At 48.4% G+C, this 27,661-nt stretch overlaps 1 protein-coding gene across 2 annotated transcripts in view; it reads left to right on the forward strand.

Annotated features, from left to right (window-relative positions):
- Window positions 1-27,661, forward strand: part of WNK3 (WNK lysine deficient protein kinase 3) — a 1,041,636-nt gene that overhangs the window by 13,317 nt on the left and 1,000,658 nt on the right. The window contains exon 1 of one of the 2 annotated variants that reach the window (XM_085629858.1): window positions 17,128-17,336. The exons of the other annotated variant lie outside the window; for it this stretch is intronic. The gene's annotated coding sequence lies outside the window, so the exon portion shown is untranslated. Of the gene's footprint in view, window positions 1-17,127; window positions 17,337-27,661 lie in introns of those variants that run through there. 2 annotated transcript variants of the gene reach the window in all.

Here is a 27,661-nt window from a genome sequence, read left to right on the forward strand (position 1 = left end):
GTTTTTATTAAAATTCTCTATCCATCCATCGCCTGGCTTCCACTGTTTTACAAGGAGCATATCTGCACACAAAGTAGTTTTCTTCAGGGCCAGAGATTACTGTGACACGGCAGCTCTTCACCTGCCATGAGGGGAACGGCTTGTCTGGTCATTTCAACGCTGTGAGGGGAACGGCTCAGCACTAACCCCTATTGCCTTGAGGGCAACGGCCTACAACTCCCAGCAGCCTTTGGTTGGCGCAAGGAAGGAGCGTCATCCCTGTGCCTGCTGCCCACAGAAAAACACCGCTGCACTCCTGCAGCACGGGACGCGCTTTTAGAAGCTCTTCACCTGCCGTGAGGGGAACGGCTTATCTGGTCATTTCAATGCCGCGAGGGTAACGGCTCAGCACTAATCCCTACTGCCATGAGGGCAGCGGCCTACAACTCCCAGCAGCCTCTGGTTGGCGCAAGGAAGGAGCGTCATCCCTGCACCTGCTGCCCACAGAAAAGCGCCGCTGCACTCCCACAGTGCGGGACGCACGCGGCGAAGCCCGGGCCAAGGGCGGGCCCGTCCTTGCCCGGAAGAGGCAGGGCAGGGCCACCCCCCTTTTATTTCAGGCCCGGGGTTATCGTTTTGCATCGGGAGACTGCTATCACGTACTGTGAGCTCCCTTCTCTGCCGTCTCTATTCTCTGTACCTGCTTGCAGCAATTGCATTTCATTCCTACCAGTAAAACATATATGTACTTTGGCCAAACAGAACTGGGTGTGAATGAACTTTTTCACTGAACCTGACTCAGTTGGACCTCCTGTGCCCAGCCTTCTACAAATTAGGGCATTGCTCCGCACGCTGCCCTTTAGTGTCATTACTTTGTCCAGTCGCCCCTATTGTTATTGCTGCCAAAAACCTATACGCATGTTGCACTTTTTTGCTGATCAAGCAAGGCTTTTTGATAGTTTGTAATACTTGGTATTTTATGGTTTGTGGCCTAGTATTGTATTGTATATTGCACTTTGACCTTTAAGCTGTGAAATATTTTAACTGGGAATAGATATTAGAATAGCGTGTGTATATACGGTTAACATAAGTAAGCGTAAGCCCAGTATAGGCAAAAGTGTGGTTAGAACACTAGATGCTTTTTTATTGAGGGTAGAGTCGGCCCTCATTAATGAGATAAAGCTTACCGAATGAAGCCTATCGCTTGAGTCCTTACCCTCGCATAACAGACTCTTTATCTCCTGCTATCCCTGAATCCTTGGTGGTGGTATTTAACTATGAAGTATCCCCATCCCGGATTAGTCAAACCCCACATGTTGCTTCGGATCCAGCGACAAATATGGTCACCTGTTCTTCTTCCGATCAACATCCTCGCCCTGTTAAACCTAAAGTTACGACCAGAGGGCAGAAAGCCAAACAAAGGCCAGTTCGTATTAATGAATTCCCCCCCCCCCCCCTCCCCTCAAAAAAGGAAGAGTCGTGGTTTAGGGAAACGAAGCAAACCGGCTCAGAGAACAACTGGAGAGAAAACATTACCTGTTATTCCTGTAAATGATTCTAATGAGTGCCCCATCACCCCCATGATCTAGTCGGTGATGGAGCAGCTCGCCGATAGTACACAGGAAGGGAACTTCTGGGGCAGGCTCGAAACCATGATGTCAACCTTACTGGATCCTATTTTTCAAAAAATAGGCTCAGTAGAAGCTAGATTATCAAAACTAGAGGGGATGGTTAGCTGCAAACCCTCGGCTACACTGACAGCTCGAAGACCAGTATAGACCATTTAGTTACAAGGGGAACAGGTAAGGTGGAAGGCTCATCTGCTAGCTTGGATGCAAATAGAGAAACATCAGATAAGAGTAGTTCCAACAATAATATGCCCATTAGTGCTGAGATTCCAGCTCTCACTGGTCAGTCCACCCCTGCCCAAGAGCAGGGTCTTCTGTGCCTCCTAAGGTTCGGGAGGCCAGAGAGAAGGGAGTTACTGCCAACGAGTCTCCCAGTTATTAATCTTCCACCAGAAACCACCCCCTACGTAGTGGTTCTGGGGAGTGTCCCTTCCCTCCCCCAAGGGGTTAGCGAGGAATATGGGCAGCTGTTAAATAAACTAACTCACTGGTTTGCACATAACACTGCTCTGGGTGCCCGCGTGGCTAAAAACCTTCTCATGGCCCGTAGGGTGAGTTGGATTGGGAGTTCGCGTAAAGTGGGCATGGGTGACTGTCATTGTAAATTTTGATAATCCCCACACTGCGGGTAGGATTTTATCTGGGGGACACCCGCCTCACTCCTTTTTCCGGTTCTGTCATAAGGGTTTTCCCACTGGGTTTTTTTTATAAACCAGTCCCTCGTAGGGATATGTCTCATAATATCCATATGGCAGTTTCTGGAGGCGGGAGGTCAAATAGAACAGCACCTAGGCAACAGCCTACTCCCATGGCTTCATTCTTTGAAACAGATGGGCAGGCTGGTGCCGGCCCCTCATTGGAACTAAATAATAGATTCTCAGCTTTAACTGGGTTGGAGGAGTGCAATTGACTAAGGATCCCTACGCCCTCTAATAATGAGCCTGTTGTATTTACCCAGTCTCCCGCAGAGGTAGATGAGAGGTGCTTAGGTGGGGTATCCAACAACTTTTTTATCATGGAACATCGCAGGCCTGGCAAATAATTTTCTAGACCCACTGTGAGTGCGATATGTGAAGCAATTTTCGGTAATTGGCTTTCAAGAAACCTGGTCGGTGGATTGTGGTCATTTCTTTAAGGCTATAAGGCTTTTTTCGTTCCCGCTACTTCGGTGAGTGAAGGACCCACGAGTGGTTTAGCCGTATGCATATCTGTGGCTGTCGATTGCCAGATTTAGGTTGTGTCATCCACAAATCCAGGAATACTGGCATTGACAGCCAAAAAGGGGAAGATTAGATGGGGCCTTATTAATTTTTACAATTCTGTGGCCTGCCCCTGTGGTGTTTGTTATATTGCCACTCTGGGCACTTTTATCAGACAGTCTTTTGGTCCTATCCTACGTGTACTCATGGTTTCTGGTGATCTTAACATACACCCCTGTGGAAACCCAATGCGATCCTGTATTTCAGAGTTGGGATGCCCCCGCATGAAGGGGTTCATTTCGAACACCATGCCCAGGGGGCACTGTTGAATAATTTGATATATGAATTGGACATGGTGGCCTTGATGTCCTTAACTGCCCCACACACTATATTTTCTGTGCCAACTTTTAAAGGGCATGGTAGGATCATTTATAGATTTTATATTAATTTCCTCCTCCCTACAATCTTTATTTCATGGTTTTAATATTATGGCGAGCGAATATAGTGACCATAACCCACTATGTGTTCACATGTTGGGCCCATTATCAGCACAAATTGGCGATGTATTATCCAGTGGTTCATTGAGACCGACTGATGGCAAGAGACGACTTAAATGGTCTCAGAGTTCCCCAGATAAATTCTATAGTGAAGTAAATAAATCTTGTGCCCCTGAGTTCGCATTATGCACTGCTGTAGCATCCTCCCCTAACGAAATTATTGGCGCATATCAACCAATAGCGCGCAAAATTGGTGAAATCTTAAGTGTCACGGCCGGCAGAACAGTTACACTTGGCCCCAGATGGTTTGACTCTCATTGCTCTAAGGCAGCAAAAAAGCTGAGGGGAAGCTCTGTCAGCCAATCCAAGAATACAATCAGAGGTACGTGTTTGTCGTAAAGAATACAAGTCAGCCTTGGCCAGAAGGAAGGGTGCCCTAAAGGAGGAGGCATGGAAGGAGTTGATGGACTCTAGCACTCTCAGGAACAGTTATAGGTTCTGGAACGTTGTGAATCGCCCCCTTTTTGGTCAGGAAGTGGGGGGGGGGCTTTAGATTCACGCATCACTGAGGAGCAATGGATGCTCCACTTCAAATCTATGTTTGACAGCCCTACGGAGCATATTTGTCAAGTTGGTCGGGATACAAATGTTCCTGTAATCATTTTTGATAAGGGTGAGGTTATGGCTGGCATTGCAGGGCTATCCACTAATAAAGCGCCGGGCCCAGATGGTATTCCTCCTGATCAATTTAAGTCCGACCCTCCGTCTGGGCCCCGGTACTGGAGGCTATGTTTAATGCAGCAGCTAAGAATGGCTGTCCTCAGTCTTGGGCCTCTTCCTCCACAGTACCTGTTTTTAAGAAGGGTGACAGGAATAGTACCCAATGTTATAGGCCAATCTCCCTCATTGAACTCAGTGTTCAAGGTTGTAGGACGTATTCTTTTGCAGAGATTATCCACCTGGGCGGAGGAACACAAGATCTTGTTGGATGCCCAGTATGGATTCCGGCCGGGACGTTCTACTGTTGCTCAGTGTCTTAATCTATCTATGTTACTGAGCAAATATACTGTTGCCCGCCCCGGTACTATCTACCTTGCCTTAATGGACTTGTCCTCCGCATTTGGTTGCGTCAACAGGGTTAAATTGTGGCAGTCCATGAGGGCAATGGAGGTGGATAACAGCATTTTTAATTTTCTAGAGGACCTGCATAATTCAACCAAGGCTAATGTTAGGTTTTCTCAGGACCTTCGGGTCTCTAGGGACCTTGAGATAAAGAGGGGAGTACGGTAAGGATGCATTCTGGCTCCATTTTTGTTAAATTTGTCCATCAATGAATTGGATACTGCACTAAGAGCCACCGGTGTTGACTATCCATGTGTGGGGCGGCGTGGCATTCCAGTCCTGCTATACGCGGACGATGCCGTCCTTGTATCTAGGACTGCAATAGGTTTGTAATCTCTTAACAGCATTCGCTAGATTAGACTGACCAGGACTTGGCAGTAAACAATTCAAATCTTACATAATGCAAGTGGGGCAACAACCCAAAAAAAGTTTTCAATTTAGTGTTGGCCCTGCTAAGGTCCTCCGTACCAATGTATTTTCCTATTTAGGGGTTCTTCTTGATGACCAACTAAAATGGGGTCCGTTGATTTTGAGGAAAAAGGGGGACCTGGCCCATGTGAATGCGGCAATTTTTAATTTTGCTACTAAAGTAGGGAAGACACCAACAGGAGCCATGCTGAAAGTTTATCAAGCCAAAAGCTTGGCCATAGCTAGCTATGGTAGTGAAATCTGGGGTTATATTGCGGCGGATTCCCTCCAGGTGGCTGAGAATGACTTTCTGAAGCGCCTATTTTGTGTTCCGAGCAGAACCTCTAATTTAGCGGTCCACGAGGAACTGGGGGTCCCCTATCTAAGTGATGTCCTTGCGCTGCGCCCCCTGTTGTTTTGGCTGAGGTGCTGGCTGAACAAAGATTTAACTCTTAACCATTTAATTTAAGAGAGTGTATGTCTTTCGATAATGCATCCCGAATTCCTTGGCTTAAATACATTAAAAGCAGCCTGGAAGGGGTAGGGCGCGCTGATTTATTTTGTAAGCCTGAATCCATTGTCAAGAAGGATGTGGAAATAATTAGGGAAGCCTTCTTGACCTCAAGGAAATTGGACTGGGAGGCGCAGGAGATGCTGAAACCAAGTGTTCGTATGTTTTTAATGCTGAAAACAACCCCGACAATGGAACCTTATCTTATGGGGTTTCTATCAACACACAAGAGGTTTTTGTTAACCAGGTTTCGGATTAACCATTTTCACCTCTTGTTAGCAAGGCATAAGTGATACAGTAGAGGTCAAGTGCTAGTTCCCTGCGGCTGCGACGAACAGTCTCCGCAGGACCTGCTACATTTTATGTTTCTTTGTAAGTTGTATGAAATCCCTAGAAGGCATTTCCTGGTTCCCATTTTAAAAAGAATGAATTTTAGACAGGCTCGTCCTGCCCTTATGTATCTTCAATTGCTGAAAGAGGACTGCATTGGTTTTATAGTAGGGTTTCTAAAAGCTTCTGTGAAATCTAGGGCCTGTATGGATGTGTAGACCATGCTTGATCTAGGTATGATTTATTATTTTAGCAGGTCCTGCTTGCGCCATTAAGTAAATATAATAGGCAGTTATGCTTCTCGGGCACATTGCACTTTAACCCTTTGAAGAATTTGGGGTGGTTGGGCATTGGGGTTTTTACTTATAAATTGTGTAGTGGGTTAGAATTTTTAATCATGTTTTAATGTATCTCTGTTTTTATACACTTGTATCTGTGTAACGTTTATGGTTTTCTGTTGTAAAACCGAATAAAGTTTATTTAATTGATTGATACTGTGACAATGTGTACTTTTTGAGACCAAACAACATGGTTGCTTTTTAGCCACTGCTTGTTATAATGGTGAGGGCCTGGCAGCTCCCAAAAAAGTTTCACAAAAACCATCTCAAAGCAAGACACGCATTGACAAAACCAGAAGGCTGACCACCAATGTCGGATCTATTGACTTTGCCATTGCTTGTTTTTTTCCAGGTTTCCCATTATCTTGTTGAAACTGTTTGCACTGATTTTCCATTATGAGTAGTTTTTGGAAATACTAGCATGCATCTACACATTTTACTAACTGAGGCTTCAAAGAAATGTAACCTACAATTTCACTGTTTCCTTGTTGCATTTTGTTTCGTGAATATTTTATTTTGAAAGCAAAGAATCTTCATTTTTGTTTTCAGAATCCTGCAGATATTTGCATCTAATTGGAAAGCATTGTGAGAGCATTGTATGTAGCCTCCTACTGTTAAACTTTGCACGTGTGTACACATTTTGCACTGGGACCACTGTCAATAGTGCAGTTCGAGCTTACATTTCCTTAGACACTTACCCTAATAAGGCTTTGTGTTAATGAACCATATATACAAGTTTGAACAGCTTTAAGATTTGGGCACAAATATTACCTTAACTGTAGCTAATGCCCTTCCCTAATCCATAATGTGGTCCTGTAAACTGACAGCCAACGTTTTTGTGCTTCGAGGGGTTGGGCCTACTTGTCCCAAGGACAAAACAACATGAAAACTTGTCCTTGTCACCAAACAATATGTCCTGGGATTCAGGCGATAGGAATTGCACACCTCTGCTCTCAGTTTGCATCTTTGAATACAAGTCAGACCTTTTCAGGGCGGGAATAAACTTTTGTGCGCAAATATCTCTTCAGCAAACGAATACTTTTTGTGTTTCGGTCAGTGCAGCATCGGTTTTTTGGGGGCCTTCTGACACCACTTCTGGTATCGGAGGATAAAGCTTTGCTAGGAACCATTGTATTTTGAAGTGAACCAGTGTGATTCGATGGTACAGGTGGAGTGTTTGGAAAGGTCCATTGTAAACCATCCAACGGCAGGAGGCCTGCCAGGCACACAGTGTCCCAGTGCAGGGGGAGGGGGCCGATGCTGTACCTAGCAGGTGTTTGGAAAGGTCCATTGCAGTAAACCATCCAACGGCAGGAGGCCTGCCAGGCACATAGTGTCTCAGTGCAGGGGGAGGGGGCCGATGCTGTTCCTAGCAGGTGTTTGGAAAGGTCCATTGCAGTACACCATCCAACGGCAGGAGGCCTGCCAGGCACACAGTGTCTCAGTGCAGGGGGAGGGGGCCGATGCTGTACCTAGTAGGTGCTTGGAAAGGTCCATTGCAGTACACCATCCAACGGCAGGAGGCCTGCCAGGCACATAGTGTCTCAGTGCAGGGGGAGGGGGCCGATGCTGTACCTAGCAGGTGTTTGCAAAGGTCCATTGCAGTACACCATCCAACGGCAGGAGGCCTGGCAGGCACATAGTGTCTCAGTGCAGGGTGAGGGGGCCGATGCTGTACCTAGCAGGTGTTTGGAAAGGTCCATTGCAGTAAACCATCCAACGGCAGGAGGCCTGCCAGGCACATAGTCTCTCAGTGCAGGGGGAGGGGGCCATGCTGTACCTAGCAGGTGTTTGGAAGGATCCATTGCAGTAAACCATCCAACGACAGGAGGCCTGCCAGGCATAGTGTCTCAGTGCAGGGTGAGGGGGTCGATGGTGTACCTAGCAGGTGCTTGGAAAGGTCCATTGCAGTAAACCATCCAACGGCAGGAGGCCTGCCAGGCACACAGTGTCTCAGTGCAGGGGGAGGGGGCTGATGCTGTACCTAGCAGGTGCTTGGAAAGGTCCATTGCAGTAAACCATCCAACGGCAGTAGGCGTGTCAGGCATGGTGTCTCAGTGCAGGGGGAGGGGGCCGATGCTGTACCTAGCAGGTGTTTGCAAAGGTCCATTGCAGTACACCATCCAACGGCAGGAGGCCTGTCAGGCACACAGTGTCTCAGTGCAGGGGGAGGGGGCCGATGCTGTACCTAGTAGGTGCTTGGAAAGGTCCATTGCAGTACACCATCCAACGGCAGGAGGCCTACCAGGCACATAGTGTCTCAGTGCAGGGGGAGGGGGCCGATGCTGTACCTAGCAGGTGTTTGCAAAGGTCCATTGCAGTACACCATCCAACGGCAGGAGGCCTGCCAGGCACATAGTGTCTCAGTGCAGGGGGAGGGGGCCATGCTGTACCTAGCAGGTGTTTGGAAGGGTCCATTGCAGTAAACCATCCAACGACAGGAGGCCTGCCAGGCATAGTGTCTCAGTGCAGGGTGAGGGGGTCGATGGTGTACCTAGCAGGTGTTTGGAAAGGTCCATTGCAGTAAACCATCCAACGGCAGGAGGCCTGCCAGGCACATAGTGTCTCAGTGCAGGGGGAGGGGGCCATGCTGTACCTAGCAGGTGTTTGGAAGGGTCCATTGCAGTAAACCATCCAACGACAGGAGGCCTGCCAGGCATAGTGTCTCAGTGCAGGGTGAGGGGGTCGATGGTGTACCTAGCAGGTGCTTGGAAAGGTCCATTGCAGTAAACCATCCAACGGCAGGAGGCCTGCCAGGCACACAGTGTCTCAGTGCAGGGGGAGGGGGCCGATGCTGTACCTAGCAGGTGCTTGGAAAGGTCCATTGCAGTAAACCATCCAACGGCAGTAGGCGTGTCAGGCATGGTGTCTCAGTGCAGGGGGAGGGGGCCGATGCTGTACCTAGCAGGTGCTTGGAAAGGTCCTTTGCAGTAAACCATCCAACCGCAGGAGGCCTGCCAGGCATGGTGTCTCAGTGCAGGGGGAGGGGGCCGATGGTGTACCTAGCAGGTGTTTGGAAAGGTCCATGGAAGTAAACCATCCAACGGCAGGAGGCCTGCCAGGCACACAGTGTCTCAGTGCAGGGGGAGGGGGCCGATGCTGTACCTAGCAGGTGCTTGGAAAGGTCCATTGCAGTAAACCATCCAACGGCAGTAGGCGTGTCAGGCATGGTGTCTCAGTGCAGGGGGAGGGGGCCGATGCTGTACCTAGCAGGTGTTTGCAAAGGTCCATTGCAGTAAACCATCCAACGGCAGTAGGCGTGCCAGGCATGGTGTCTCAGTGCAGGGGCAGGGGGCCGATGCTGTACCTAGCAGGTGCTTGGAAAGGTCCATTGCAGTAAACCATCCAACGGCAGGAGGCCTGCCAGGCACACAGTGTCTCAGTGCAGGGGGAGGGGGCCGATGCTGTACCTAGCAGGTGTTTGGAAAGGTCCATTGCAGTAAACCATCCAACGGCAGGAGGCCTGCCAGGCACATAGTGTCTCAGTGCAGGGGGAGGGGGCTGATGGTGTACCTAGCAGGTGTTTGCAAAGGTCCATTGCAGTAAACCATCCAACGGCAGGAGGCCTGCCAGGCACACAGTGTCTCAGTGCAGGGGGAGGTGGCCGATGCTGTACCTAGCAGGTGCTTGGAAAGGTCCTTTGCAGTAAACCATCCAACCGCAGGAGGCCTGCCAGGCATGGTGTCTCAGTGCAGGGGGAGGGGGCCGATGGTGTACCTAGCAGGTGTTTGGAAAGGTCCATGGAAGTAAACCATCCAACGGCAGGAGGCCTGCCAGGCACACAGTGTCTCAGTGCAGGGGGAGGGGGCCGATGCTGTACCTCGCAGGTGCTTGGAAAGGTCCATTGCAGTAAACCATCCAACGGCAGGAGGCCTGCCAGGCATAGTGTCTCAGTGCAGGGTGAGGGGGTCGATGGTGTACCTAGCAGGTGCTTGGAAAGGTCCATTGCAGTAAACCATCCAACGGCAGAAGGCCTGCCAGGCACACAGTGTCTCAGTGCAGGGGGAGGGGGCCGATGCTGTACCTAGCAGGTGCTTGGAAAGGTCCATTGCAGTAAACCATCCAACGGAAAGAGGCCTGCCAGGCACATAGTGTCTCAGGGCACGGGGAGGGGGCCGATGGTGTACATAGCAGGTGTTTGGAAAGGTCCATTGCAGTACACCATCCAACGGCAGGAGGCCTGCCAGGCACACAGTGTCTCAGTGCAGGGGGAGGGGGCCGATGCTGTACCTAGCAGGTGTTTGCAAAGGTCCATTGCAGTAAACCATCCAACGGCAGAAGGCCTGCCAGGCACACAGTGTCTCGGGGCAGGCGGCCAATGGTGTACCTCGCAGGCTGGGCATGTGCATGGCATGAAACCTTCAAACGGCTGTTCTTTGCTGGACATGGCGGTCTCAGTCAGGAACAAGTACAGACCAGGGGCAGGTGTATTGGTCTCTGCAAACTGGGGAAGTGCGTGGTGTTAGACCCCAAAGGAGCTCTGCTAAGTCTGCTTGTGGTTGTTTTGGCACCAGGTGTGGGAGCAGGTGAGGGTATGGGGAGAGTGGACCTGGCAACCTCTGGAAGTGCCTGGCATCAAACCCTCAGACTGTACTGTGCTTGCCAGTGGGTGTCTTGGCACAGGTGTATTTGACTCTGCACCCCGAGGCAGTGCATATCTGTTACATGTAGTAACTATAGTTGTTGTTTAATATACATGTATCTTTAAATATTAGAATGTAGTAGAGTTTAGGACTCTAGAGTTTAGAATGTAAGTTGTAAGAAATCATTCTTGCTTGTATCTTGTGTATGGAAGTTGTGGGTTATTTCCTCTAGAATAAACCTCTTACTCTTACAAGACGAACCTTCTTGGAATTTCATTTATTTCATAAATGCATTCTACAATTATTGGCGACGATTGGAAGGATTTTTGAGGTGCTTATTCTTGGAAATAACTTTACTTGTGGCGGCCTTTGAACTTCCTTAATAACGGTGTGAGGGCGAAAATCAGACTGCAACGGAAACTGCGGAATGGTGTATGTTGGAGTTTTTGACACGGATACGTTTTTAAACTAGTGTTGGATCTCTAAGTACTTTTCATTTTGAATCAAGACAAGCCTCGTACCTTGTCGGCAAGTTCACCGTTGCAACCCGCTGATTTTTCAATTTCTTTCACCGTTCTCTGCGTTGCGTGTCACGGAAGCTGATGCGTATCAAAGCGTTTCTAGTCATCACGTCCACTCGTCACAACGTTGAATTACGTACAAGCCGCCATCTTTAAAAAGCAATAATAAAACCATTTTCTAGCATTAATGATGGACTGGTATTCCGTTCTATACTCGTAACGGTGATCGAGCGGATTATTTCATCGTTTTCAAGCATCGTTCTTCATATTACACTGTATGCTTATTGCATGGTGAATTTTGACTCGCGTACGCTTCTCAATTTTATTGAGTGTTGTTTCAATTTTCATTACTTGTGGAATTTCAGTGTTCTTACTTACCTGATTACAGTCAGATGTAATTCTCATGTAGTTGATTAACACTAACCTGTATTTCTTCTTTTAATAATGTTAATTTGATTGCGGATTTAGGTTTGTTATAATTTTCAGATATTGAATTGTAAACCATGTCTTCCTCATCTAACAACGTGATGCAACCACCACCTTTTCTTCCTAATCCAGGTAAACCACTTATGCCATGGCATAGATGGTTTAGAATTATTGACAATTATTTAGAAGCTATTGATGCTACAAAATATTCTGCTGGAAGAAAAAAAGCACTGTTGTTTAACCATCTAGGTAATGCTGGGCAAGATGTTTTTGATAATTTACCCGTAGTACCATCCCCGTCCCGTGATGAAGGTTGGAATGTGTACGAAGAAGCTTTAGCTAGATTGGGTAAACAATACGTAGATGAACCTTCTGTTATGGTGGAACGTCATTTGTTTTTTAAGCGTAAACAAGCACAAGAAGAATCCATTGAGGATTATTTAGCCGTTCTACGTGTTCTAGCGGCGAAGTGTCAATTTGCATCTCAATTGGATACATATTTGCGGGACCAGTTAGTGTTTAATTGTCATAATAAGAAGATACAGGAACGTATTCTAACATGCAAGAATCCTTCTTTGGACGAGGTTATGGACATTGCAAGAAGCATTGAACGATCTGTAGTCTCGTCCAAAATTTTGACACAAGATCCCACCAGTAAATTAGACTGTAATGTAATGCAGGTTGATTCGAATTCTAACAATAATGAAACAAGTATAAGTGCTATCTCCACAAAAGTAAAAGTTAATAGTTCAGCAGAAAAAAAGGGTTCATGTTATTGATGTGGTTCAAAGTATCATATGGGGAATTATCCCAATTGTCCTGCACAAGGAAAAAGGTGTAATACATGTAAGAAGATTGGCCATTTTTACACGGTATGCAGGTTTACTAAACATAAAAGTAAAATTAATAGTGTAAACATTGAACAAGAGGAGCTCTGCAGTGCCATGAACAATATGTTATCCACAATTGAGATAAATACCTTGCAGAGTGGTTTAAGAAGATGTAAAGGCCCTTTATGTAGTGTGGCCATCGGTCCTATTGATGTGAATGTCATGGCCGATTTTGGATCTCCCATTACTATTTTAGATGAGAAAACCTTTAGTAGATTTTGGTCCAAAGTTTTTCTTAAATCTACAGATGTAAACCCTAAAGCATTTGGGGGGTTTGACATTACCATGAGAGGATATTTTTCGGATTCCATTACATTTAAAGGTAGGGAGATTTACACAAAGATTTATGTTGCTTTGAACGGCAGAGATATTCTTGGTTGGCAAGATCAAGCAGATCTAGGTATCATTTTAAAACCTGGACATGTGGAACCTGTTACGTTAGGTGACCTACCAGTCTCAACGATTGTACCTATGGGTGATCTTGAAAAGTACAGTGAAGGTGATGTAAACAATATAGTATCAAAGTATCCTAGCGTGTTTTCAGATAAGATAGGTTTAGTTAAAAACTTCCATCACACTATCAAACTTAAGATGAATGCGGTTCCAATCATTCAAAAATGCAGACCTGTTCCTTTGTCTGCTAGGGAGGATTTAAGGAAAACTCTGAATGATTTATGTGCACAGGACATCATAACGCCTATTGAATCATCGGAATGGGTTTCGGCTGCTGTAGTGGCTCGCAAAAGTTCTTGCGAGATCCGCTTATGTGCAGGCTTGAGAGTCCTAAATCGCAATATTGTAGTGGATTGCCATCCCCTTCCCAGAATTCAAGAGATGTTGGCAAATCTAGGTGGTAGCAAATTTTTTAGCACGATTGATCTAAAGTCTGCTTATCATCAAATTCCATTGTCTAAAGAATCTCAATCTCTAACCACATTTGTTACACCTTTTGGGGTCTTTATGTACAAACGCATGCCGTTCGGATTGGCATCGGCTGCCAGTCTATTCCAACGTCTGATGGACAAATTGTTTTCTGGTATAGAAGGGATTCAGGCATTTCAGGACGATATTTTAATTCACACATCTACACTGGAATCACATTATTCACTACTTGACAAAGTTTTACATAAACTTGAAGAAGCTGGTATGACTATTAACAAAAACTAGTGTAAATTTGTTGCTCAAGATGTAGACTACCTGGGGCATAATATTTCCGCTAATGGTATTAACCTAAATTATCTCTAGTTAACGCCATCAAAGAAGCTCCAAGACCACACGACAAGGACGCATTGAGAGCTTTTTTAGGACTGAGCGAATATTATGCTCGTTTTGTGCAAAGTTATGCTGTCATTGTACAACCTCTGAGGGATTTGTTAAAGAAAAATGCGAAATTTATCTGGTCTGAGGAAACTCAATTGTCCTTTTGATAAAGTCAAAGAATTAATTTTGGAGGCACCAGCCATTGGAGCCTTTTCTCACGGTCATAGTTGTGTAGTCACTGTAGATGCTAGCTCAAAAGGTCTAGGGGCGGTCTTAAGCCAGATAGTTGAGGGCAAGGAGTTCACCATAGCATTCGCTTCAAGATCTTTAAATAGTGCTGAGTCAAATTACAGCACTATAGAGCGTGAAGCTTTGGCATGTTGTTGGGCTGTAGAAAAGTTTAAAATGTACATCTGGGGTTCAAGCTTTCAACTTTTCACAGATCATAAGCCATTGATATACATGTTAGGTGATAGTAATTCGAACAAAGCCTCCACTCGTTTGATCAGATTACTTGCTAGGCTACAAGAATTTCACTTTGATATTAAATACATTCCGGGAGGTAGAAATGTCAGGGCAGACTGTCTGTCTAGGATTCCGTTGGAAAATGAGGTCACGGATCTTAACAGCAATAGTGATTCTGATGTGGTTTTTAGTATTAATGACATTACACATATGAGTAAAATATCGGAAGAGGAATGGATTGAGTGTGCGCGGAAAGATTCCTGCCTGGAAAGAGTGAAGAAATTCTTGGTTCAGATGGCCATGTGATAGGAGTTTATCCATGCAAGACAAATGTTTCTCGCAAGTTGCGCCTGAACTTTCAATTGTCAATGATATTCTACTAAGAGATGATAAAATAGTACCACCTGAGTGTTTAAGGAGTAAAATCGTAGTTCTGGCTCATGAGGGACATTTAGGGATTTCCAGTACAGTAAGGAAAATTAAAGATGTGTATTGGTGGCCAGGTATGGATAGTCAAGTTAGGTCATTTGTTGATAAATGTCCAGAATGTTTATGTTCTGACAAACACTGGCGTACATCTACCTCTCCTTTATGTCCTGTTGAATGGCCTAGTGGACCATGGCAAAAATTGGGTTTGGATTTCTCTGGTCCATTTAATATACTAGGTAGCGATAGTAGATTTTTGATTGTTATAATTGACTACTTTTCAAAGTGGTTGTATTTTTCATTTGTCAAGAGCTCAGATTCCAAAGCAGCTATTTTTTTTTTTTGCAGCGTCTGTTCTTGATTGAAGGTCTTCCTTCTGAAATTGTAACTGACAATGGTACCCACTTTACCTCAAATGATTTTGAAAATTTCTTGAATGAGGTATCTATTAAGCACATTTTGGTACCACTATACAGTCCTGCCTCAAATGGTTTGGTTGAAAGAGCCAACAGAATGTTGAAAGAAGGGGTACAGACTGCTTTGAACAATGGTTTAGATGTGTACAAGTACATCTGTGATAAGATTTGGAGTTATAATGTGACTCCACATTCTACCACAAATATTTCTCCATATATGTTATTGAGAGGAAGGAAACCAGTTTCTATGTTTAGTCCATCATGGCTGAAAGGAAAATTAGAAAAATGTAATTATCAGGAAATTGACTTGCAGAAAGTTAGGGCATATGTAAGAGGAAAACAGCAGTCCTACAAAGCTAATTATGATGCAAGAAAACATGTTAAAGTTACATCCTTGGTTCCTGGTGATTGGGTACTCATTAAAAAAAAACATTAGAGTCGGGAAAGGTCAATCAAAGTTTTCTGAACCAGCCAAAGTCATAAAGGTCTCTATAATGGCGGTCATGTTACAAGATCGGGGATGGTGGAATCGGAACGCTGTAATTAAACTTAAAAGAGAACAAGCAAAAATTATTTGTGATAAAATGAGATCTCAAGGTAAATATTCAGATCATTCAGATTGGTTCAATCTTGGTGATCTGGATTGCAGGGATGACAAAGTTGATTTGTCTTTGCATTCTTCTATTCCTTTGTTAAGTGAGGAGGAAGGTGACAATAATTCTAGGTCTAATAATTCTGAGAGTCCAAATAACAGAGTTGTGCCGGAGAATTTAGGTGGATCCGGTGACATGTGTGTTGGGCACAGCTCTCGCATTAGAGCTCCGCCATTTCGAAATGAAGACTTTGTTTACTATTAACCCCTTGAGTGCCCCGCCCTGTGCCGGCCCTTTCATTAGCGGGCGGGGTTCATGACGAGATAGTCTCGTCATGGGCACAGCGCAACCGCGGCCCATGACGAGACCATCTCGTCATGGGCACTCAAGAGGTTACGGTAAAGTCATGTTGAATGCAGTGTAACTTGTTTTGTTTTATTATGTAAAAAAGGGGGATGTGTTGTATGTAGTAACTATAGTTGTTTAATATACATGTATCTTTAAATATTAGAATGTAGTAGAGTTTAGGACTCTAGAGTTTAGAATGTAAGTTGTAAGAAATCATTCTTGCTTGTATCTTGTGTATGGAAAGTCGTGGGTTATTTCCTCTGGAATAAACCTCTTACTCTTACAAGACGAACCTTCTTGGAATTTCATTTATTTCATAAATGCATTCTACAATATCCTTAAACATCTCGGCGTGACAGTAGTAGTCTTGGCTCAGGAGCGGTTACAGGTGAGGGCACAGTTTTGTTGGATCATGCACCCTGAGGAAGTGGTGACCATTCATTATCTCGGCATGGCGATGGGTGTGTTGGCTTTGGAGTTGGTGCAAGTGAGGGTACATGTAGGGTGTATCTGGCATCCTATGGAAGTAGATGGCATTAAACATCTCAGGGAGGCGACTGGTGTCTTGGCACTGGAGTGGGTACAGGTAGAGTGGACTTCCCACCCAAGGGAAGTGCATGACATTAAAGATCTCGGCCTGTTGGCAGGCGAGGGCACAGGTAGAGTGGACGTGCCACCCTGGGGACTTGCATATGATTAAGGATCTTATCCTGCTGGTGGGTGACTTGGCACCTGTAGCGCAGACCTGCCACCCCAGGGGGAGTGCATGGCAAGCTTCTTGCCCTGGCAGAGGGTGTGTTGGCATAGGTAGAGCGGATCTGCCACCCTCGGGGGGTCGGTGGGGATGCATAGCATTAAACGCCTCGCCTGGCACTGGGTGTCTTGGCACAGGTAGGGCGAACCTGCTACCCCGGGGGGGTGGCGGGGTGCATGGCATTACACTTCTCGGCCTGACGGCCAGTGTCTCCGCGCACGGGCGCCGGCAGCATCCTGAGAATGACAGCGAGCCGGTTGGACTCGTCCGTGGATGAGATGGCTGCCCTGGGGCCAGCTGGCGGGGGTCCAAGAAAGGGGCCGGCGCCTCTTCGGTGACGGAGCGGACGGGCCCCGGGAGGTACCACATCCCTTCACCGGCGCTAGGTAAGAAACTTTTCGCCGAGATCCTTTCTGCTAGAAGCACTTTCCCATTGTGTGTAACTGGCACCAAGTGCCCGGTGTCGGGCCCCTGGGAGGGGCGAGCGCTGCGTGTTTGCGCGGCCTGTGCTCGTGTGTACACGGGGCGCTGGAAGCAGGAGACCTCCGGTCCTGGCACAGAGGGCATTCCTTACTGTGGAGCCCGGTGAGGGCACGGGCAGGGCGGCTCTGGAGTACAGGTGACCTCCTCCCGGAGAGCACGGTAAGAGCAGAGAGCACAGGTGACCCCCGACAAGAGCACGGTAAGAGCAGGGTCCCATTGGAGAGCACGGAAGGGGCAGAGAGCACAGGTGACCCCCGACGAGAGCACGGTAAGAGCAGGGTCCCATTGGAGAGCACGGAAGGGGCAGAGAGCACAGGTGACCCCCGACGAGAGCACGGTAAGAGCAGGGTCCCATTGGAGAGCACGGAAGGGGCAGAGAGCACAGGTGACCTCCGCCGAGAGCACGGTAAAGAGCAGGGTCCCATTGGAGAGCACGGTAAGAGCAGAGAGCACAGGTGACCCGCAGCGAAAGCACGGTAAAGAGCAGGATCCCCTTGGAGAGCACGGTAGGGGCAGGGAGCACAGGTGACCCCCGACGAGAGCACGGTAAGAGCAGGGTCCCATTGGAGAGCACGGAAGGGGCAGAGAGCACAGGTGACCCCCGACGAGAGCACGGTAAGAGCAGGGTCCCATTGGAGAGCACGGAAGGGGCAGAGAGCACAGGTGACCTCCGCCGAGAGCACGGTAAAGAGCAGGGTCCCATTGGAGAGCACGGAAGGGGCAGAGAGCACAGGTGACCTCCGCCGAGAGCAGGGTCCTCTTGGAGAGCACGGTAGGGGCAGAGTCAACAGGCGCGCAACACCCCTTGGACTCCAAAGGGCTTCAGCCCCCCCCCCGTCCTGTGTGGCAGCCCGGGATGAGACACCTTCCCGGGCAAAAAAGCAGCCGCACCCGAGCACTCCACAGGTCTTTAAAAGACCATTTGCATGTTAATGAGGCCTCGCTGTTGTTTCACCCCTTCTAAGAGCCCCTGCAGCTCCACTCTGCCTATTGCTTAAAGTTCAGCCCCCCCCCCCCGAAATTTTTGTTCGCACCAGGGTCTGCTTGCGCCTTCGCTCTGCGCAGGGAGGACGGGTTAAGGGTAGGGTGACCAGACGTCCCTGTTTTCCCAGGACGGTCCACGTTTTTGGAGAAGTGTCCCGACACTTTTCTCCAAGTGACTCAAATGTCCCCGTTTTCAAACAGTGTCCAGGTCAAACACAGAAATGTCCCTGTTTTTCATTGTTCCGGTTGAGCATGCGCACGCATGCTCTCTTTGCACGGTTTACGGCATGTGTCGTCACTGAGGTGAGCGCTGTAGCAAGGAGGGAAATCCTTTGAAGAGCGACATTTTACACGCAGCGCCACCTACGTCATCGTGCCAGCCAAAGTTTCTACTTTGGATAAAACAATATTTCTTCATCCTGTATTCATAGCCATACAAACTTTTCAGTAGCCCTTAAGCATACCGTGCAAGGATTAATGCATTGCTCATTGCATGTTTTATTCTTAACCAATTGATGCATGCTCTGTGTTCTCCATATCAAAGCTATGACTTGACCTTTTGACTGACCTTCCAGATCACGGCAAACTGTTTAGCTGGAAAGGACTTAAAGGAGCAGGGCTAACGCCTGTGGAAGAGGCGAGCAGCGCTGCTCGAGCTTTTTGCTCAGGTCTTCACACTATTGCGCTATGAGATGATACCAATGGCTAGAGTGCACTATACATACCCAGTAAGGTAACGGGACATCCCAGCAGTGACCACGCAAATGTGGGAGGACTGTGTGGTCGGCCAGCCTTTGCCACCCTTAAGACCCTAAGGCAGTAATACCTGGAGAGAAGTGTTTTTCTTACATTGGTCCATGGCTGCCTTTTGGCAATTTAGCATTCCGCAGTTTTCCTCCCATGCTTTTCTGTCATGAGCAACTAAGCAACATTGGTGAGTTGTACTTCACGTGGTGCTGATGCACAGCTATAGAAACGAGCATTGATAAAGCTAGTAAATCTGGCGTTTGCTAGCCTGTGATGTTTTACTGATTTTTGGCAAATATATGCTATAGTTTTTAAAAGTGTAAATGTCATAAAAAGTGCTAATGCTGCTGTGTGAAGGAGAGGGGCGCCAATAAAAGACTGCGGATTTGTTGTCTGTAATGCTTCATCTCCGTCTGTGGAGGGAGCTGTCATTGTAGTCCTTTTTCTATGTCTATGACAGCTGTCAAATAGTCCTTTTATGTCCATGGTTACTGCAAACCGTAGTCCTACTTCTATGTCTATGACCTGTCCCCGTTTTTTGTTTTGAGAATCTGGTCACCCTAGTTAAGGGTCGACCCTGCGGCCTGGCCCTGGACAGGGAAGTCAGTTTCTGGGTCTTCCCTGTGCCTTCGGACACCCCTCCTTGCCCCTGGCGGTGAGATGGGGGCCAAGGGAAGGTATTTGTCTCTGTTGTGTTTAGGCTTTGGAAAGTTGCATATTGTTAGTTTTACAACCCCGTTGCCCTCTGTTCCACCTTGCGCTCTCGTCCGATGGCTTTAGAAGCCTTGAGGCTCTCGCCAGCTGCCCCAGTGCAGTGTTACCCGTGTCTGGTTTAGCCTGGTGTGCGTTAAGGCCTCGGTGTGTTCGTGGTTTGCTTGTGAAATCTCTGCTATTTAATATATCTTAAAGGGGGCTCTTATTAGTTTCCATTGTCGAATGACTGTGTTCATTCACTTTTGTGTGGAACTTTTTTTTGTTAACTTCCCTTGACTGCACGCATTTACAATACTTCTACTAAAGCTGTTCACACTGTTTAAGCCCTATTAACTGTCAAGATAAAGATCTCTTCCTACGGAAAAGGCAGACACACAGCTTCTAACAGTGTGCTGGAATGCTTGCTTTTTTACATAGTTGTTTAAAGCAGATACTTTAGCCTTGGAACGTTTGTGGCATTTCTATTCATGCCGCAGCACCTTTCTTTGCGGGCAATATCGTATTGATTTTTTTCAACTTTATCTATTCAGTCATTTATTTACTTTTTGAAAATCTTTTTATTAAGAAAATAAGACACATCAAATAATATCACAAACATCAACAGAAATACAAAAAAGCAGTCATGAAAATATACAATAAGGACGAAATCAAATGTGGCCAACAAATAATCATAAGCAGCACTGAGGGGCACATTATACTGGAGCTGGAATCCAGGGTTCCTATTTGGGAGCTGACTTCAAGGAACACAATACTACAGTGATTCGTTGTCAACAGCGAACAAAGAGGTATTATTAAAGGGGGTGTACAGCCAACCTCTACTTTTATTCCAGGGGGCCCTAATTTTTGTCCACTAGCCCGGACAACCTCTGCTTTCATACACCGCTCTCTCAGCCTGCATGCACCAGTCCATATCGGATTCCTAATCCAAGCATTTCAATTCAGCTCCCCTCTTCCACGTTCTCGCGATGTTAGGCTTAGCAACCATGCAATCCAGGGAGACCCACAGTCGCGCCGGCCTAGTCAGTGGCTTCCCAAATATTCAAGAGACATAGTCTCGGAGTAGCCTCAATCTCCTTGCAGCAAACCAGGGGTAAAGCGGAGATGATCTCCCCCCAATACCTCTGAAGACTTGGACATTCCCACCATTGATGCAAAGAAGTGCCTTCCTGGCCACAGCCACGCGTACATACTGGAGAGTTCAGAAGACCCATTTTAACCAAGACGGAGCTTGTGTAATAGACCCTATGCAGTAATTTTAGTTCAATTAATTTGAACCAGGACTGAATCGCAACTTCGCGAGGCGAAGCGAGGGCCTCCCTTCAGTCCTCGTCGTCCATGTCACCCACGTCTGCGCACCATTTTGTGCGGACTTTGGTCAGGTGAGTTATTAAGGATTTTTTCGGTAGGTTAGAGGGATGGCCTTATCTGGAAGGTAGTCCTCCAACAGCCTGTCCTCCAAAGGGGAGGACACCGCTAATTCGTCTCCCTTGGAAAGCGCCTTAGACAGTGCGCTTCGTACCTGGAGATAACGGAAAGCTTAATTCTCATGCAAGTGAAATTTCTGCTGCAGGTCACTAAACAGCACTATACCACCCCCAGCCCACAGACCGCCCAACTTGGACAGTCCAATCAAGTCCCACTTATCAAACCCGGGCTGGAGCCAAAGCAGACTCAAGCGACAGGAATCGAACTATGGTGTCGCTTGCGTAAGTCTACCCTTCCAGCCGAGGGCCGAATTCGCCGCGTGCCAGATGGGGACAGTCGTGGAGGTTGGAGTGAATTTTTATCCCCTATACAGTGCCCTCAAGTAAGTGCCAGGCAGCATATTGTGCCTGTCCATTCTATATGCAGGGTCAGTAATGGGCCGATGCATCCAATGACTGAGAACAATAAGCTGTGAAGCCCAATAGTATGATCAGATGTCCGGTAGCACTATGCTGCCATCATACCGGCTCTTGGTTAGTTTGGCAAGTTGGATTCGGGGTGGTCCATCGTTCCATAAAAGGCTGTGAACTTAAGTCGATGGAGGCAAAATATTGAGGCGGGACTAAATGTGGTGTATTCTGCAACGCGTACAGAAAGCGGGGGAGTGCCATCATTTTCTAGAGGGCTGCCCACCCCAAAAGTGTAAGAGAGAGGGTCTTCCAATTTTGTACATCAGCTTTGAGGTGCTAAAGGGGGGGTGGGGTAACAAATTAGGTTGATAGAAAATCTCTGTATCTGTCGTAATATAAATACCCAAGTATTGAAAGCCCTCCCTCATAATTTTGGCCCCACAACCCAATGGGAGCATGGGGGGGGGCGCTGAGGATATATATCAGGAACTTATCCCAGTTAATGGTATAGCCGGAATGTTTTTGAAAACAAGTAAATATATGGAGTACATAACTAATCGAAAATCGGGGCCTAGCCAAATAAAGCAGAATGTCACCTGCGTAGAGGGACACTTTGTCCATCCACTCCGGTGGCCAATTAAGCCCCCGAATCGTGGGATCTCCCCTGAGCCATATAGCGAGAGGCTCAAGCGCTAGGGCAAAGTAATCAGTAATTTTGATCAAATTCTAAATGTTGTAATAAACATTGCATGTTAAAAATAAAGTTAATATACAGGCGCTATGCTATATTTTACTTCTAAACCGGCAGCCACAAGTGCAGTTGCCTTGCAGACAACAGGGTCTCTAACTGAATGGTGCAGCAGGAGCAGTAGCACCGGCCCAATGGTTGTCAGAACTCTTCTTAACACATAATATTGTTATATTTGACTACTAAACAGGCAGTCACACTTGCCGGTACTTGCAGTAAAAAAGGACTTGATCTGAATGGTGCAGCGGGGGCAGTGGCACTGGGGCCAAAATATCTAGGGACCCCACTAATCTCACATTATTGGTAACATTTTAAACCAAACAGGGAGTCACAAGTGCAGTTACCTTGCAGACAAGAGGTTCATGATTTCAATGGTGGCAGTAGGTGCAGTAACCCTATTTATCAAAAGAGGGGGACTCTAGGAGCTGTTCAAAAGGTCCGGTGACCCGTGCTCCCGAAGTTAAATTTATACCAAAAGGGAGTCACCGTTCCTAAGTAGAGAGAGAAAAGAAGGGAAGTAAGAGGTACTCTCATCCTGTGCTACTCTAATTGTGGGGGGCAGTCTGTCCTCATCTTGATGCCCTCACACACCCCGAAGGATGTACTGCTTCATCATTGGGCTATTGCTCCTCGTCGGGCCGGGGCTGCAATGCCCTACGGGTCCCACGAAGGGTCTCTTTTTCAGTGATCTTTTGATGAAGCCGTATGGATGCGTGGGTGTAAGTGGCAGTGAAGACCTAGAAAGTGTATTAAAAAAAATGGCTGGAGGGAGATTGATTTATTTTTATTCAGGTGATCCCTCTGTCATTATTAAAACAAAGTGTATGGTGCTGCTTTTAGGGGTATTTTGTCCCTTGGTAGCTGAGTAACTATATGTCCCTAGTGGGCATATGTTCTGGTCAACATGTTTCGCGCTTTAGTGGTCTCAGGGGGAGACCCAGGCCGCTTTGTCAGGACCGAGTAAGAAAGTTGGTGGAGACAGCGAGAGGCACACAGGCGACACAGCCCAGATGCACTGAGCGAACCCTCTCAAGTGACCCTCACTGATCTCATGGGTTCTTACCCTACCTACTAAGGGAAGTTCTACACCCTTCGTTTATCCGGGGGCACCGAAAATTTCGGGCCACTGTAGATAAAACTTTCTTACTTGGTCCTGACGAAGAGACCCTTCGGGGGACCCGTAGGGCATTGCAGCGCCGGCCCGACAAGGAGCAAAAGCTCAATGATGAAGCAAGACATCCTTCGGGGTGTGTGAGGGCATCAAGATGAGTACACATTGCCCCCCACAATTAGAGTAGCACACGACGAGAGTACCTCTTACTTCCCTTCTTTCTCTCTCTACTTAGGAACGGTGACTCCCTTTTGGTATAAGTAGGTGCAGTAACACCAGGACCAAAAGTTTTATGTACCTAACTAAACACCAAATATTGTTCTAGTTTTATAACTAAACAGGCAGTCACAAGTGCAGTTATATAGCAAGCACTAGGGTCATGATTTCAATAGTGCAACAGGTACAGTGGCCCCCGAGACCATAACCACGAAGCACCTAATATTGCTTTATTTTATTTCTAAGCAGGCAACCAAAATTGCAGTGAACTTGCAGTTAAACAGGACTGGATTTGAATGGTGCAGCAATGGCACTGAGGCCAAAAGCTCTAGGAACCCCGCTCAACCCAGATTATTGCAAAATGTTACTACTAAACAAGACGGTCACAAGTGCATTTATCTAGCAGGCAGTAGTCATGATTTGAATTGTGCAGCAGGTGCAGTAGCACAAGGACCAAAAGCTCTAGGCACCCCACTAAACACCTAATATTGCTATATTTGACTACTAAACAGGCACTCGCGAGTGCAGTTACCTTGCAGACAACAGGGTCATAATTTGAATGGTGCAGTGGCACCTGGCCCAAAAGTTGTCAGAACTCCTCTAAACACCTAATGTTGTTATATTTTACTACTATACCGGCAGACAGAATTGCAATTATCTTTCAGTTAAAACGGACTAGATTTGAGTGGAGCAGCAGGTGCAGTGGCACTGGATTGAAAAGTTGTCAGAGCTCCTCTTAACACATAATACTGCCATTACATCAATTCGTTCTATTATTCTCCAGTTTCATTTTTTCAAACTTTGGCTATTACTTACCTGCACTATACCACTAGTAACAGCACAATATATTCACTTTTTGTACATAAATAAGTCATAATGCTTTAACAGACTTTCAGTAACGTATATTGTACAACTTACAACAAAAAAAAGCTTATTATTAATCACATAGGCAAAACCTTATGCATTTACCAATGCTTGCTTTCTGCATGACACCTGGATGTAATCTGTCCTGCAGTCTGAACTGAAAGTACAAAATACCGTACAGGCTTGTGTTGTGCGCAGTGCGTTGTGTAAAGGTCGATTTGTATGGTCCAGGCCGAGAGGCTGTTTAGAGCCGGGCCCTACAGAACTGATGCCCAGGCCCTCACTGCCTTGCCCACCAGGGGTTGCCCCATCTGCAGGGTGCCTGCATCACTTCTGCCTCGCCCACCAAGGGTCGCCCAGTCACCAGGGTGCTTGCATAACTTCTGCCTCGCCCAACAGAGGTCACCCCATCGCCAGGGTGCCTGCATCACTTTTGCCTCACCCATCGGGGGTCGCCCCGTCTTCAGGGTGCCTGCATCACTTCTGCCTTGCCCACAGTGGTTCGCCTCGTCTCCAGGGTACCTGAATCGCTTCTGCCTCACCCACGGGGGTCGCCCCGTCTCCAGGGTGTGTGCATCACTTATGCAACGTCCACCGGTGTCGCCCAGTCTCCAGGGGGCCTGCATCACTTCTGCCTCGCCCACCGGGGGGTGGTCAGTCTCCAGGGTTCCTGCATCACTTCTGCCTCGCCCACATGGGGGGGGGGGGTCCCCCATCTCCAGGGTGCCTTCATCAGTTCTGCCTTTCCCATGGGGTGTCATCCCATCTCCAGGGTTCTTGCATGTCTACTACCTCGCCCAAAGGGGGTCGCTCCGTCTCAAGGGTGCCTGCATGACTACTGCCTCGGCCATCGGGGGCTGTCCGGTCTCCAGGGTGCCTGCATGACTTCTGCCATCCCACCAGGGCTCGCCCCGTCTCCAGGGGGCCTGCATCACTTCTGCTTCGCCCGGAGGGGGGGGGGGGGGTCCCCGTCTCCAGGGTCCTTGCATCACTTTTGCCTTCCTCTTGTGGTGTCACCCCATCACAAGGGTTCCTGCATGACCACTACCTCGCCCACTGGTGGTCGCCCCATCTCCGGGGTGCCTGCATGACTTGTGCCTCACCAACTGGGAGTCGCCCTGTCTCCAGGGTTGCCTGCATCACTTCTGCCTCGCCCACTGGGGGTTGCCCGGTCTCCTGGGTGCCTGCATCACTTCTGCCTCGTCAACCAGGGCTCGCCCAGTCTATAGGGTGCCTGTATCACTTCTGACATGTTCACCAGGGTCACCCCATCTCCAGGATTCCAGGGTGCCTTCATGACCACTACTTTGCCCACCGAGGCTTGTCCCATATCTAAGGTACCTGCATCCCTTCTGCCTCGCCCACCGAGGGTTGCCCCATCTCTAGGGTACCTGCATCCCTTCTGCCTCGCCCACCGGGGGTTGCCCCATCTCTAGGGTGCCTGCATCCCTTCTGCCTCTCCCACCGGGGTCGCCCCGTCTCTAGGGTGCCTGCATCACTCCTGCCTCGCCCACCACGGGTCACCCCATCTCCAGGGTGCCTGCATGCCTTCTGCCTCGCCCACCAGGGCTCGCCTCGTCTTCAGGGTTCCCTCATGACCACTGCTTTGCCCACAGAGGCTTGCCCCATAGATAAGGTGGCTGCATCACTTCTGCCTCGCCCACCGGGGGTTGCCCCATCTCTAGGGTGCCTGCATTCCTTCTGCCTCACCCACCGGGGGGTCGCCCTGTCTCCAGGGTGCCTGTATCACTTCTGCCTCGCCCACTGGGGGTCGCCTCGACTCTAGGGAGGCTGCATCATTCTACCTATCCCAAAGGGGGTCGCCACACCTGCAGCCTGCCTGCATCACTTCTACCTTGCCCATGGGAGGTTGCCTCGACTCTAGGGTGCCTGCATTACTTCTGCCTCGCCCACCAGGAGTTGCCCTGTCTCCAGGGTGCCTGCAGGACTACTACCTCGCCTACCAGGGGTTGCCCTGTCTCCAGGGTGCCTGTGTGACTACTGCCTCGCCCACCAGGGGTTGCCCTGTCTCCAGGGTGTCTGCATCACTTCTGCCTCGCCCACGGGGGTCGCCTTATCTCCAGGGTTCCTGCATGACTTCTGCCTCGCCTACGGGGGTAGCCCCATCTCCAGCCTTCCTACATCACTTCTACCTCGCCCACGCGAGGTCGCCTCGACTCTAGGGTGGCTGCATCATTCAGCCTCTCCCCATCTCCAGGTGCCTGCCTTACTTTAGCCTCGATTTCCATCTGTTGCCCTGTTTCCAGGGTGCCTGCGTGACTACTGCCTCGCCCTCCAGGGGTTACCCCGTCTCCAGGGTGACTGCATTACCTCTGCCTTGCCCTCCAGGGGTTGCCTTGTCTCCAGGGTGCCTGTGTGCTACTGCTGCGCACTCCAGGGGTTGCCCCGTCTCCAGGGCACCTGCATTACTTCTGCCTCGCCCTCCAGGGGTTGCTCTGTCTCCAGGGTGCCTGTGTGACTACTGCCTCGCCCTCCAGGGGTTGCCCCGTCTCCAGGGTGCCTGCATTACTTCTGCCTCGCCCTCCAGGGGTTGCCCGTCTCCAGAGTGCCTGCATTACTTCTGCCTCGCCCTTCAGGGGTTGCTCCGTCTCTAGGGTGCTTGCATTACTTCTGCCTCGCCCTCCAGGGGTTGCCCTGTCTCCAGGGTGCCTGCATTACCTCTGCCTCGCCCTCCAGGGGTTGCCCTGTCTCCAGGGTGCCTGCGTGACTACTGCCTCACCCACTGGGGGTCACCCCGTCTCCATGGTGCCTGCATCCCTTCTGCCTCGCCCACCAAGGGTCGCCCCGTCTCCAGGGTGCCTTCATCCCTTCTGCCTCACCCACCAGGGGTTGTCCTGTCTCCAGGGTGAATTTGCCACTCGTGCATCTCTTTCATGTCTTAGGAACACTATTCTGCTGTGGCACTGGGGCCATCCTCAATCTAACCTTCGATACGTTTAACGCTGCCACCGAAGAAGCAGTGCAGAGTGTCTCTTTACTGTGCCTGCATTACTCATAGGGAATGAATACAGTGCTCATTGAGTTTTGAATGCGGATCCATTGGGCCTGCATTACTCCGAGGGAATTTATGCTGTGCTCGGGCTCGACAGCAGAGTGGGCTTCCACTGGGCCTGTATTACTCCGGAATTCATGCAGTGCTCATTGCTGAGTGCAGAGTGGGTGTCTGCTGAACCTGCATTACTCCATAATTCATGCAGTGCTCGTTGCTGAGTGGGTGTCGGCTGGGCCTGCATTACTCCGGAAT

Source organism: Triturus cristatus, chromosome 10 (assembly GCF_964204655.1).
Source record: "Triturus cristatus chromosome 10, aTriCri1.1, whole genome shotgun sequence".
Taxonomy (NCBI): domain Eukaryota; kingdom Metazoa; phylum Chordata; class Amphibia; order Caudata; family Salamandridae; genus Triturus; species Triturus cristatus.